This window comes from Myodes glareolus, chromosome 8 (genome assembly GCF_982192425.1).
Source record: "Myodes glareolus chromosome 8, mMyoGla1.1, whole genome shotgun sequence".
NCBI classification, from domain to species: Eukaryota; Metazoa; Chordata; class Mammalia; order Rodentia; family Cricetidae; genus Myodes; species Myodes glareolus.
In genome coordinates, this window is record NC_142033.1 from 11,978,214 (window position 1) to 11,991,718 (window position 13,505).

Consider the following 13,505-nt stretch of genomic DNA (forward strand, 5'->3'; position numbering starts at 1 on the left):
CAAAATGCACAATCTCTTTGGAGCTACACTTCTAAAGAACACCCACGAAGGCACCTGTAGAATTGTATGAGTGTAAATGTCTACTTTAAAGAACAAGTGTGTAAAAATGAAAGGATACATGTATAGTTAGTGTAAGAGTGTGGTGGTGTTTTTGCCAATAACAGCAGAGGAGGTTGAGTGTATTATAGGTCAACTGGCCTTTGGGAATCATTCCAGGCAGTAGCTCAAATCCACAGAAACGTATTGAGACGCAGAACTAACTGAAAAGATGTCTGCTCTAACAGAAGTTGTGCATGTTCTTTGCTTTGTTTATTGACTTCTTAAAAAATTATTCAATGTAATGCTCATAATCATTAAATACTGAGTATGTAGCAGAAGTTTTGTGTTCTGTGGAATTACGAAACAGGAGCGAGAGGGGAGCATTCAGCATCACATCTTATAGCTCATGCAAATTAAGTTGATAAAAATTAATTGAAATTAGTTCTAATAAGTTGTGACATACATATTCACTCTAGATTTAAAATAAAAATACACTAAAATAAGATAAGCAGAAACATAATATGCAGCAATCAATCACACACATAAAAAAATTGTAGTGAATGTAGTAACACCAGAGGAAATAGATTTTACACCTGGAATAATTTCCAAAGACCAGTTGATGTATAATCATGCTCAACTTTCTGTGCTGTGTTATTGGTAAAGACACCTACACATACACAAGTGTATTTTATACACTTGCCCTTTAAAGTAGTCAAAGAAGGGCATATGCATTTACACTCTTGAAATTCCAAAATTGCCTGATTATATCAAAAGCAGAGATAATATAAAACTCTTATCAAATAGAGTAATCAACTCTTTAAATTTTATGTAGCTGTATCACATGTTCACTTAAATATGAAAAGGGTACGTCTTCTCCATTTTCTGGTGTTATTTTGACCCCTCCCACTCTCACAGGTACAGAGTGCCAAGGCATTTGCTCCTCTGTGCTCATCACCTTGATGTGAAAAATGTGTTTGCAGAGGTCTGGTCAGAGGTAAGTGAGAACCTCAGACCTCTTGTACTTGTCTTAAGATAATGAAGTAGCAGCTCACACTGTCTTATGAGATCTCTTGTGGGACTTTTGGATGTTTTAAGTTGTATTTTCATGAAAACACATAGCAAGAGATCTGCACTCCTCTCCCTCAGTGTCTTAAATATGAAGCTTGAATTGGGTAATCAACTACTTGTCTTTAAGAAACTCGTTTCTATTGATATCTTAGTTTTCTCATACAAAAAAAATGGGATTTTATTTTGTTTGAACTTTCACAGATCTTGGGCACGCTGTAGATTAGAGGTCCAACAAGGGCTAAAACCAATCACTGTGAAAATGAATCACTGACCTGAAATTGAATGCTTTCACCAATGTGTTCTGGAGAACTGCTTCTTTGCATATCCAGTTTCTATATGTACCTATGTTGAGTGTTTCATGATTATTATCTCCATCCTCAAAGACTGAAGGTAGATCCCTTTCATCACTCTCACCTGTTGGCCAGGTTGCCCATGTTGAAGGACCCTGTGATGGGCTGGAGCCCTCATGGATGATGTGGGATACTCTGTGTTGAATTCACTTGGTCCTTAATTCTATTTGCAATATCAACTCTCCTGCGGCTGGAAACACAATAGCCTGGAACACAAAATACAGGTTCTATAGATTAGGACATGGGTATAGGAGCTTCATAATTCTGCCAATAGCAGATGGCAAGCCATGGGTTCAAAAGATGATGCTAACAGAATTCAGATTGCTTTCCCACATCAGGCTTTACCGTACTTGATGCAAACGTGTTATTTTCTGCCTTTTTAAAGGAACTCGAGGCCTCGAAAAAGTCACATCAAGAGAAGGTGCATCTGTTTCCAACTTGTTCTAATCTGTTTCACAGTCCATCTAGCTTCTGTTAATTATTTGTGTCTTTGGCTAATTAAATCAGAGTTTAATATAATCTGTGAATATCTGGAGAAGGTGACAATTTTTTTTTTACCAATCCACAATCAACGCAAAACAATGTGGGTTTAAAGAGGCAATAGTATTGCAACTTGGAAATGAAGAATGAGAAACCCAAAGATCATGTTTTGCTATTTACTTCTCCTTTCTTCCCCTTGGTCAAAAGGAGACTACCAACTGCTTAAGATATTTCCTATCAACATTCAGGTATAATGAGGATTAGATTACATAGTTTCAAGATACTTTGTGTGTGCTTTTTAAAATATTATTACCCATATCCACACAATCAAGATAAAATTGTCCTAGGAACTTTTTTATTCTAACGTAACGGAAGCAATCCACCACCAGCGTGGCAGAGATGATGGAGTCTACATGTGCATCAGAAGTTGCTCATGTTCTGAGCACCAAAATCATGACAAAGCCCAATGGGGAAAGATGTGATCCTGCTGAATTAAAGAAGCTGGTGTCTAGGAAGTCTGGAAAATTCTCTCTATGGATTCCCATCGAGATTCACCCAGCCAGTGTTTAAGAATCTTGACACTAGAAGAGAGGTGATCAAATGAGCTTATGTTATTTCTTTCAGAACCAAAAAAGGAGTCACTAAAACTGTTTGTCCTGAGTGAACTGTTGCTGAGAAACTAAGAAAGGTATTTCCAAACTAGGATGCCAACTAAGCTGCAAACCGTGGGGTTGCTTGCCAAGCCATAAACTCTGTCACAGAGCCTGTGTAGTAGAGAATTTGCTCTAAAAGGATCTTCTGCATTTGTTTTTGTCCTGGAATTATAAACAGTATGAGTTAGATACATGAAATTGTTACTTGTGTTGCTTCCTTTATATTTGTTAGAAGGAATGTGGTTTATTATCACTTTCACTCCCAAGTGAAGGTAAAATCAGACACCATCTGATCCTTGCCTCAAGGGCCTTGTGCCTTTCTATATGTACAAACCCCGGCTCGTAAACTTTTACCACCATAACACCTCTTTGCCTAAGAAATTTTTGTGTAACCGTAGGCAAATATGCATACAAATCAAACATTTACTGCTGATAAATCATAAAGATCCTTGGTTTAAAACAATCCTTCGTTGTGGGATTCCCCTCTGTATGCTGTGAACATGTTTTATTACCATTGGCCAATAAGGAAGCTGCTTCAGTCTAGGGTAGTCTTTAACATGTTTACTGGAGACAGCTTCAGTTCTGTTGTCAACCATCACACATCCTGACCCTTTCCCACTTATCCTCCACTCTATGGTCTCCTCAGGAGTTATGATATCAATCTAAGTACTTCTCCCTCAGCTCTCCCCCACTTTCAATTCTACTGTCCAGACAGTTTCCAACGTGGTCTTACCAATCTTTTTTATGTAGCCACTATAGTGCTCGTCCTTGGATCTCGTAGCTCTGTATGGGTCGACCATGTGAGTCAGTGCTCCCAAACTTTAGGAAAAGTATGTACAGATCTGGAGGGATAGTTCAGCAGTTAAGAGCACTGATTGCTCTTCTGGAAGACCACGGTCTGATTCCCAGTACCCACATGGTGGCTTAAGTGTCTTTAGCTCCAGTTCCAGGGGATCTGAGGTGCCTCTGTGGGCATCACACATGCATGCAGTGCACAAACATAGATGCAGGCAAAACACCCAGACACATAAATAAATAAATAAATAAATAAATAAATAAATAAATAAATAAATACTACAAAAATGGCAAAACTGCCATCTACATTTCAGTGCAGATTTAACAATAACTCACAACTATTCTTTGAGATTGGGGGTTTCAGATTATCTGTTTTGTATTTAGCAATATAATTTCTATCAGTTTAAAATAAAAGAAATGAAAACATTTTCCCTCATATGTGAACCTGAAGTGCAAATCATACTTTTGCAGCTTCTGGTTCATTTTTACTGTTTGCACAAAGCTGATTACAATAGGATGTCCGAGATTTATAGTCCCTGTTTTGTTCCTTAGTGCCCCAGAATTCCTTCACTCTTACATTATACTTTTTCATGCAAATCAAACAAACTTTTCTACTTATGTAATACTTATTAAAGGAGAGAGCTGTCTGTAGATTAATCTAGGGTCCTGATATTAAGTAGGTCTGGGTTGGAGTTCTGTGTCTACCATATGTGTGAGTGTGTGTGTGTGTATGTGTGTGTGTGTGTGTGTGAGTGTATGTGTATATATGTATGTATGTATATATATTATGTTATAATTCAGAAAATTGCTATAGTTCTCTAAATGTGAATTTCCATTTATTCATATTATTGATAAAAGTATCACTTTATAAATCTGCAGTGAGAATCAAGAGGTATATCATTGGGAGAACAACTTCTCCATAGTTACTGCAGGGTAGACAATAGTAATCATGTTACATCTAATCAAACATATTTTGTTAAATGAGTTTGTTGTAATAATCATCAGAAAATTTCTTTGCAGAATTCAATCCTTCAGAATTCTGAATGCAAAGATATGTATGAGTTTTAGTCTCATAAATAAAATTATTTAGCATGAGTAATCACAACAAAACTGAGAACATTTTGCTCCTATGTGCTAAGTCCTTGATGTCTGAGGGTTGGGCTGACTGGGAGAATATTTTGTTCAAGGAAGTTTATACCAGCTGGTGGCATGTTATCTTTTGTCTTGTCTACTCCCTGACCTTTCAGCTTTATAACTTCCAAATGTTTATGTAATGAGAACTGCCCTTTGAAAATTGACACAGTGATTAAAATTGAAAATGAGAGCTGAGACTGTTCTCTAATAAATAGGCTGAATCTGAGCATACATCTGTCCAGCAAAAAACCTCCTAAGCAAGCAGGCACACACTGCTTTGCTTGTATTGAGAAAGTGAAGGTGACATTTATACCATTTGATAATTTTTTCCCTCCATCTGTTTGTTCAATGGTGAGATTTAAGTTGGCAAATGTTATCCTTGCATTGATCCTACACTCAGGCTATGTTTCCAACATGGAGCTTTTAGATGGATGCTTCCAAAAACTTGCTGACACATGGTAATTCAGATGATGAGAAAATTTCCCTTCAAGAAAAGATCTGTGATAAAAGCAGGGCCCACCCTGCTCCAGAAGTACCGCTTCGTGACAGATCTGCCACCGTAATCAAACTTAGCATAGCGGGGTTTGCTGCGTTCTTCACGTCAACCATGTGACTGTCTTCTCACTTCCATAGAAGTGAGTTGCAAATATTCAAAACTACCTTTCTAGATGACTAACGGGGCAAAAAGAAATCTCCAAGGCAAAATGAAATGTTTGGAGTACTGAAGCTTTATACTTCTCAATGAGCACAAACTCATAGGAAAGATTTAATAGCAACAAAATGATCTTATTATAAAAATGAACAAAGTGGGGGCTGGAGAGACAGCTCAGCAGTTACGATCACTTGCTGCTCTTCAGAAGGCTTAAGTTTGTCTCCTAAGTCCCATGTTAGGCTGCTTACAACCACTTGAAACTCTACATCCAGGGAAAATTAGACCCTCCTCTGGCTTCTGAGGGCACTAGATCACATGTGGCACACATGCGCTACATGCATGCATGCACACACATGCGCGCGCGCACACACACACACACACACACACACACACACACACACACACACACCCTATAAATTGAACGTCTTTGAAAATTATCAAAATGAGGTCACAGATAGAAGCAACAGTTATTTAAACTTTTCTATTTATTCTATTTATTTTTATTCCTCAAACTTTCCAAATCAATTTTTTAAATTAAAGTATTTTCCAGGTCATTTTCAGTAGTTGGTTTTCTCCACATTCATTCTCAGTATTTTGTGTGTAATACTTTCATGGGTATAGTTGAATTGGCATTTCTAGGAGATAAAAAGTCACAGACCTCCTGTTCCTCTGGCTCTTACAATCCTTTTGCTCCCCAAAATGGTTATCCAAACCCTGAAATCATATAGAGATAGATTCAGTATATTTTATATACACAGTAACAAATAAAGAAAAAGAGAGCATGGATTGAGAGTGTGTGTAAAAGATAGTTCATGGGAGAGGTTAGAGGTAGAAAACAGAGCAATGAAGCAATCATATTTTAATACAAAATTCCAAAGTATAATTAAGAAACAGCAAAATAAAAAAACATTTGTATTTTCAAACAATGAGAATCATAGTTCCCCATCACTCAGATGTCTCTAAAAATACTAGAAAAGCCTCACAAATACATAAGTGAATCTAATCATCAGAGAGCAATACTTATTGCTTGTGTTTGTGAAAAAAACAAACAAACAAACTATTAACATTTGAGGGATTAGGAGGAATCTCCAAACCTCCCACTTTTCCGGTGTTTAGTCTGTACACAGGGTTTTCTCCAGGTGGCTGCTGGTGTCGAGAATATACACCCAAAGGTTCCATTAGCAGTGATGAGAACTGTCCTGCTCTGCCTTCATACTATTGTTCTGTATATTTATGTGTGTGTTCTTTTTTGTATAGAAATGTCTGTGCACATGTTTGTGTATGCGTATGCATGTCAGGACTTGATTCAATCCTGAGTGTTTTTCCTCAGGCATTGTTAACATTGTTTTAGAGACAGGGCCCCTCCCTGGCATAGAGCTGGACAAGTTGGCTAGGTTAGCTAGTGAGAGAGTCCCAGGGATCTTTCCCTCTCCATCAACCCAGCACTGGAATGTCAAATTCATTTCACTAAGTCCGCATTTGTCACATGGGTTTTGGGGCTGTACTTGGATTCTTGTGCATATAATGCAAACACTTCACCAACCAAACCACCTCTACTGCCCTTCAAACCCTTTAAGCCATAGAAAATGGTGTCTTTAAAGAAAAAGAGGGAAAATAGTGTCTTACATTAAATAGATAGCATGCTCTATCTCAGCTCAGAAATAGATATGCTCAGAAATAGCATATTTCTGAGGTATGCTGAAATTTATATTTCATTGATATTCCATAGTACATACTGAACAAAAAAATGTATTACAAGTACAAAAATTTCCTTAAATAGCTCTTTTTAAAAGCAAGAATAGTAAATTGGTGGTAAATTTGTGTGTGTGTGTGTGGGGGGGGGGTGATTGGGAAGGAGGATACTTAGTCAGTGATGTCAGAGAGGAAAGACCCAACGGAGCATGACAGGCCTATGGAATAGGAATAAACAAACCAAGCTGCAGCTCTAGAGACAAGAGATATTTGCAAGTATTATGTAATGTATTCAGTTGTCTATAATTAATTATATATTAATGAATTATTCAATGTATAATTCAAAATATAATATAATGTATGAAACTACATATAACGTGTGTGTGTGAGAGAGAGACAGAGAGCGAAAAAGAGAGAGGAAGAGAAAGATAAACCATGTAGGGTTACCAGCATATCTGTGGGTCCAAATGCTACAAACATAAGAACCTGACTTTGATTCTTGGAATCCCCATGGTGGAATGAGAAGGCAGACTACTACAAGTTTCTCTCTGTCCTCCGTACATGTGCAGTGTCGTGTAGACACAAACATTCACACACACAAAACAAATGCATAAATATTAACAAAAGTTTGAACCATGAGTTTGCACTTTCTACCTTTTCCTCATGTAAATTATTTCTACGAAAGAAAATCCCCTTTCTCTCTTTCTGTGCAAAATAACCATACTGATGAATATTTTGTATATCACCATAGAACCTTCATCTGGCGATGGATGGAGATAGAGACAGAGACACACATTGGAACACTGGACTTAACTCCCTAGGTCCAAATGAGAAGCAGAAGGAGGGAGAACGTGAGCAAGGAAGGCAGGATCAGAGGGAATCTTCATCCGACAATGGATGGAGATAGAGACAGAGACACACATTGGAGCACTGGACTGAGCCCCCAAGGTGCAAAATAGTCACATTTCAATATAGCCTAATTATAAAAATTTAACACTTTCACAAATATTTACATTTATGTAAGTTCCTATGTTATTGTTGGTATTATCTTTTGGATTCAGATTTTATTTAATTAGAAGTTTACTAAAGAAGCTATGTCAACTTATAACTTCAGTATTATGGTCCTAGAATTTATTTTTCAACTCACACAAATCTCATAAATGAATTCATTTTTAATTTTTGGAAATCTAACGTGTAAATTGTTAGAATTCTACTGTAGCTTATAGTGTCCTTAATTAAGGCAGATCTTAAGTTTCTTTATAAACTTATAGCACATTTGAGCTTTTTCAGTGACCTTACTCTTTTTTTGGCCTTTTAACGACATTTTTACTGAGTGCTTGAGGAAATTTTATTTATTTTTCTTTGTGATGACAAGAAAATGAACATTTCCCATACATACATAGCAACATGTAAGTTAGTCACTTCTTAGTTATTCCCTTGGGTTTTGAACCAACAGACACAGTTCTGGACATACTGGCAAGCTGATATCCAATCAACTGGTAGAGCATTAAATTTCTCTTAATATCATTCAATTTGGAGTATAACAAAAACTGTATCTTTATTATTGTTGTCACTGTTTGTTTGGTAAGAGATGTACTTGGGTTTATGCTTTTGAATAACAATCCTTATATCTTCCTGCCAGGAGGTTATTGGTAGACTTCTTACCATCTACTATTTTAGCAACATATTTTATGTTATAATCATTGCTTTCCAAAACTTGCATCTTATCAAATAAGATAAGAATTTTGACTGCAGAATAAAATGAGACTCTGGTCTCATTTCCATATTTTCTTTCATTCTCTTTTGTATAATGGCTATCTGATTTCTGTAACATCACCAAGGGAACCATCCATTGTTACTCAACTGCTGCATGTTTATCACCTACCAGGACCTTCATATTGACTCCAGTTCTGATGGAATCTTCCACTTCACTGATCTAACTGTCCTTGAATCAATTCCAACTATCGTTAAGCTTGTATTTTTATCCTTTCTCGTACAAAAGCCTTGTGTTCCTTGCTTGTTGTTCAAAAGTTTCTTGAAAATATTGTTTGCTATTTTTTAATTAGAAACATTAAAATTAGTTTGGCAAGTCTAAATTATTTTGGTCATCTGTTTGTGATGATAACGTCAAATCCCCAAATTAATTTACAATTGGCACCTTAGAATATTGAATGTTCCTGTTGAAAACCAAGGCACATATTTCAATTCACCTCCATCTTTTGTAGTCACCTATAGTATAGGTTTTCTTTGTTACCTTTACAATGAAAAGTTCAAATATGTTGAAAAAAAGTGAATAGGTTTTGATTTATTTATCACCCAGCCTCAAAAAGAAAAAAAAATATCTCGTGGGTCTGGGGAGATAGCCCACTGCAGAGAGCTTGCTATGCAAGGCAGAGGACCTGAGGTTGGATCCCCAGGATTCATACAAAAAGCTGGCATCATGACACATATCTGTAATCCCTTTGTTTCTCTGTTCTTTGCATTAAATAGCTGTTACTTGTTCCTATATTTTTTAGTAGACTTCAACAGCAAAACATAATATTTCTTTGTAGGAAAAGCTAATGTTCATATTTATTTTCATTACTAGACATGAGTCTAGTTAGGTTATTTATTTGTATATGAGTGAATTTGGGGGATTTACATTTCACCAGATTTTATATAAATGTAGTTCATTATATCCATTCAACAAGGCAGTAGTCATCTGTAGTGATATGGCTTTTATTGTTAGGCTTAGTAATTTGTATCCTTCACCTACTTCTTGATTGAACTTATAATTTTATTATTTAAAATAATCTTTACATTAATATTTTACTTTTACCTGAATAAATAATATTTATATATATATTTTATGTCAATTAAATAATTCTGGTTTGTTTACTATTTAAAGATTTATTGCAATAATAATAAATGTATTATTTTTTAAAAAATTTATTGATTATTTTTATTTATAACCATAAAATTTATTCTTTGCTGTGGAATAATCCAGAATTTATTAGATATTCTAGCAGAATTAATATATGTCAATTGTTATCAGTCTTCATTTAGAAGAAAACATTATTTAGTTATGGAAAACATTCTTTACTTAAGAAAAATGTAGAGATTAAGATTGATCTTTACTCCTATATGCTATTTTTGTCCTTCATAATAACATTAAGAAGACATTATTTTTCATTTAATTTATTTAGAAAAGTTGCATTTTGATGATGATTTTCTTATACATTTTTTTCAGAAGAAGAAATGCATTTAGTTGTTTAATTATGTGGTGTAGGTTATTGTTCCATAAAGCATTTACTATTTCTTTGGAAGAGTGGTTGTGTGGCTCTATATTTCCATGTAAGATTTCCATATCTGTTTTCACTTCAGTCATTTCCATCACTTCTGAAACATTTAGTGCCACTATTTTTATATAAATTTATCATATTAATGGATCTAAAGGATGAAGCTTATTTGTCTTTGTGATGCCTACAATTATGGCTTTATTTTCAATTTTTTTTTGCCTTTTAGCACATCCCTGGTAATTTACACATTCCTTTTGTCTTTCCATTTTAATTGTATTGGTTATTTTGGCTTCTTAATTTTTGTAATTTTGCCATGTTCAATATTTATCAAAATTTAAAATTTATATACCTTTTATCCATAATTATGCTGTTATGAATTTATATAATTAGTATACTTGCAATCCTTCCTATAGTGCATGCATAAGGCTGTTAATTACAAGGTTTATAACAGAAAAATAAATAAAACCAAATCAGAGACCATTAGGAAAAGAATCTTTAACTGTGTTTTGCAGCATGCTATTTTGTAAGGGAATTGGATCTATATAGGCAGAAAAGAAAACCTGCTAAGATGTATTAAGTGAAAAAGGCAGTGCACAGAAAGTTAAACATTGTTTTTTTGTAAATTTTTATATGAATCTGTGGATAGAGAAATAGATTTACATACACACGTTTATGCAAGATGACTTTAAAAATAATGAAGGGTTCTTAGCTTTTTGAGCTATGGGAACTGCTACTAAAGGCAATAGACAATATTTATTCATTTGAACTTTATGAGAATTATTTTATTTTAAAACTATTTATTCATTTTATGTGTATGTGCTGAAGTGTCAGTTTGTGTCCCATGTGCATAAGGATCCCAATGAGGTCAGACTAGGCATCAGATACCCTGAAACTGGAGTTACATATGATAGCAACCCAACTTGTGAGTGCTGAGAGCCAAACCAGAGTCTTTTGCAAGATCCATAGTGTTCCTTATAGCCAAGCTGTCTCTCCAGTCCAAATTTATTTTATTTCTTTTTATTTTATTTTATTTTTGAGGAAGGGTTTCTCTTTGAAACACTCTTGACTGCCTGAAACTCACTTTGTAGACCAGCCTGGTCTCAAGCTCACAGAGATCCACCTGCCTCTGCTTCCTGAATGCTGGGATTAAAAGCATGAGCTACCCCTGCCAAAACAAATTATTTCATTTTTCTTTTATTTTTAAAAAAAGGATATTGAGAGGTTTTTGAAAGATAGAAATCAGACATGTTTTCTTATTATTTAGTTAAAGAAAAATAATAATTAAAGGTGGAAATATATACATGATATATACTTAGATCTGAAATAGATTTGTTTCTGACTAGTACCTATCTTCGAGTTGGGGTCATTCTGTTCAGATGCCAGAAGTTGTTTTCCATAGTCAGTCAAATAAATGGACACATATGTATGGCTTCAGAAAAGATCCTTCTATACCACATACATTTAAGGTCTGAGAAGTTATGAAGAAAGTCCTAAAATGCAATATTTGTTTCTTATTCTATTTCAGACTTAGTGTGTTCAGTACCTTACTTGTGCTGACCTAAAGCAAAACCATATGTTAAACAATTTATACGACAGAAATTAATTCATCATGCTTCAAAAGGTTAGATACCCTTTCTCAAGGTTTCAAGGCTTATTTCCTTTTGACCTAGTCTCATTCCTGTGTCCTCACACAACCTTCTTTCTGAGTTCACATTGTTCTCTCTCTTGTTGTAAGGACACCAGCCATACTAGATTAGAGTCACACCCTTATGATCTCATTTAACCTAGTTACCTCCTCTATTGCCTCATCTCCAAGTGTAGTTGCACTGAAAATTAGGAGTAAACTGTGGAAATTTCAGAGTCTGTTTGTTTGCTGTTGATTTTGTTGATTAGCAAGAAAGGCTGGCTACCACCCAACCTCTTCCTCTCATCTGGCACCCTGCTTGTGCTAGGGCTATCTGGTCTACCCAATACCTCCCGTCTCTTCCATTTGCCTGCTTTTGTGTCGTTGTAGTGTGCTACCTGCTGCAGATATCCTTTTAGAAAGTTATTGATTGAGTCATTCTGGTTGCTTTAAAGTGAGACTACAAATAAAATAAAATAAAATAAAATAAAATAAAACAAAATGAGACTGCATGTTGTGAAAGATGGATTGGCTACAGTTAGCATCAAAAAACTTTTTTAATTTGGTACAAAATCATTAGATTTTAACCTCTCTACCATATTTTGGAGTTTTTCTTTACTTTCCTACTTTTTGAAGTAGTTTTCACATTCCATTATTATTATTATTATTATTATTATTATTGTTGTTGTTATTATTATTATAGTGTTAAGGAAAAGAGTCTGGTGAAGGGTTTTAATTTACTAAAATGTTTATTACTAAAAAAATTAGTAGTAATGGCTACTACTGATAGTATTAAAATTCTAAAGATAGAATTCTGGACATTAATAGTTGTTATACACATATATATTTAATTTTTCTTCAAAATGTTTTCAATAATAAATTCCATAATAATCACAATATTTTAAAAATAACTTATTTTTTTGAGATGTACCATAACTATGTTATTCTCCCTTCCTTTTTCTCTCTCCAAGCCCTACCACGTATTCCTTCTATTTTGTTGATTTCAAATTAATGACTTTCTTTTCTTTAATTGTTCCCTTCTTCCTCTCTCCTTCTGTATCTATCTAACTATCTGTGTGTGTTCCTAAATATATAAACACAACCTGCTCAATTTATATAATGTTATTTACATATATAGGTTTTCAAGACCTGAAGACCTGCTCAAAAAGAGGTATATCATGTCTGATACAAGAAGCCTAGTTGTCTATTCAGGACTAGTGAAGTTATGGATTTTATAGTAGAACCCTACAGTGTCTACTTTACTAGGCCAGCGTAACTCCTAACTGCATTCTAAATATTTGTATTCCTCATCAAGATAATTTCTCTTTGTAAATGGAAATCATTACAAATGGAAACCATTACAATACATGTTTGCCAGCAATTTCTAAGCTCTTATCTGTGCCAATTACTGCACTGCCTAACAGGGTAGCCTAACTTACCCTTTGTAAACACTGAAAGAGAGAGAGAACTACTAAACCTTAGAAATGGATATACCTTTCCAAATACACACAAATGGCAAACGATAAAGCTGGTTTTTAAATGCAGTTCTACTTCTTTCCATTGCATATTCACAGGAGTTATTTTACGGATAGTACAATAAAACCAAGCAAAGAAATATATACAAGAGAACAACAGGGGTGGTAGCAAAATTCATAATTGTTATACTTCTGGTTAGCTCATTGCTCTATTTCTAACAACATCAATACAATGTGGCTTAGTCATCTTATACTTGAACTCACA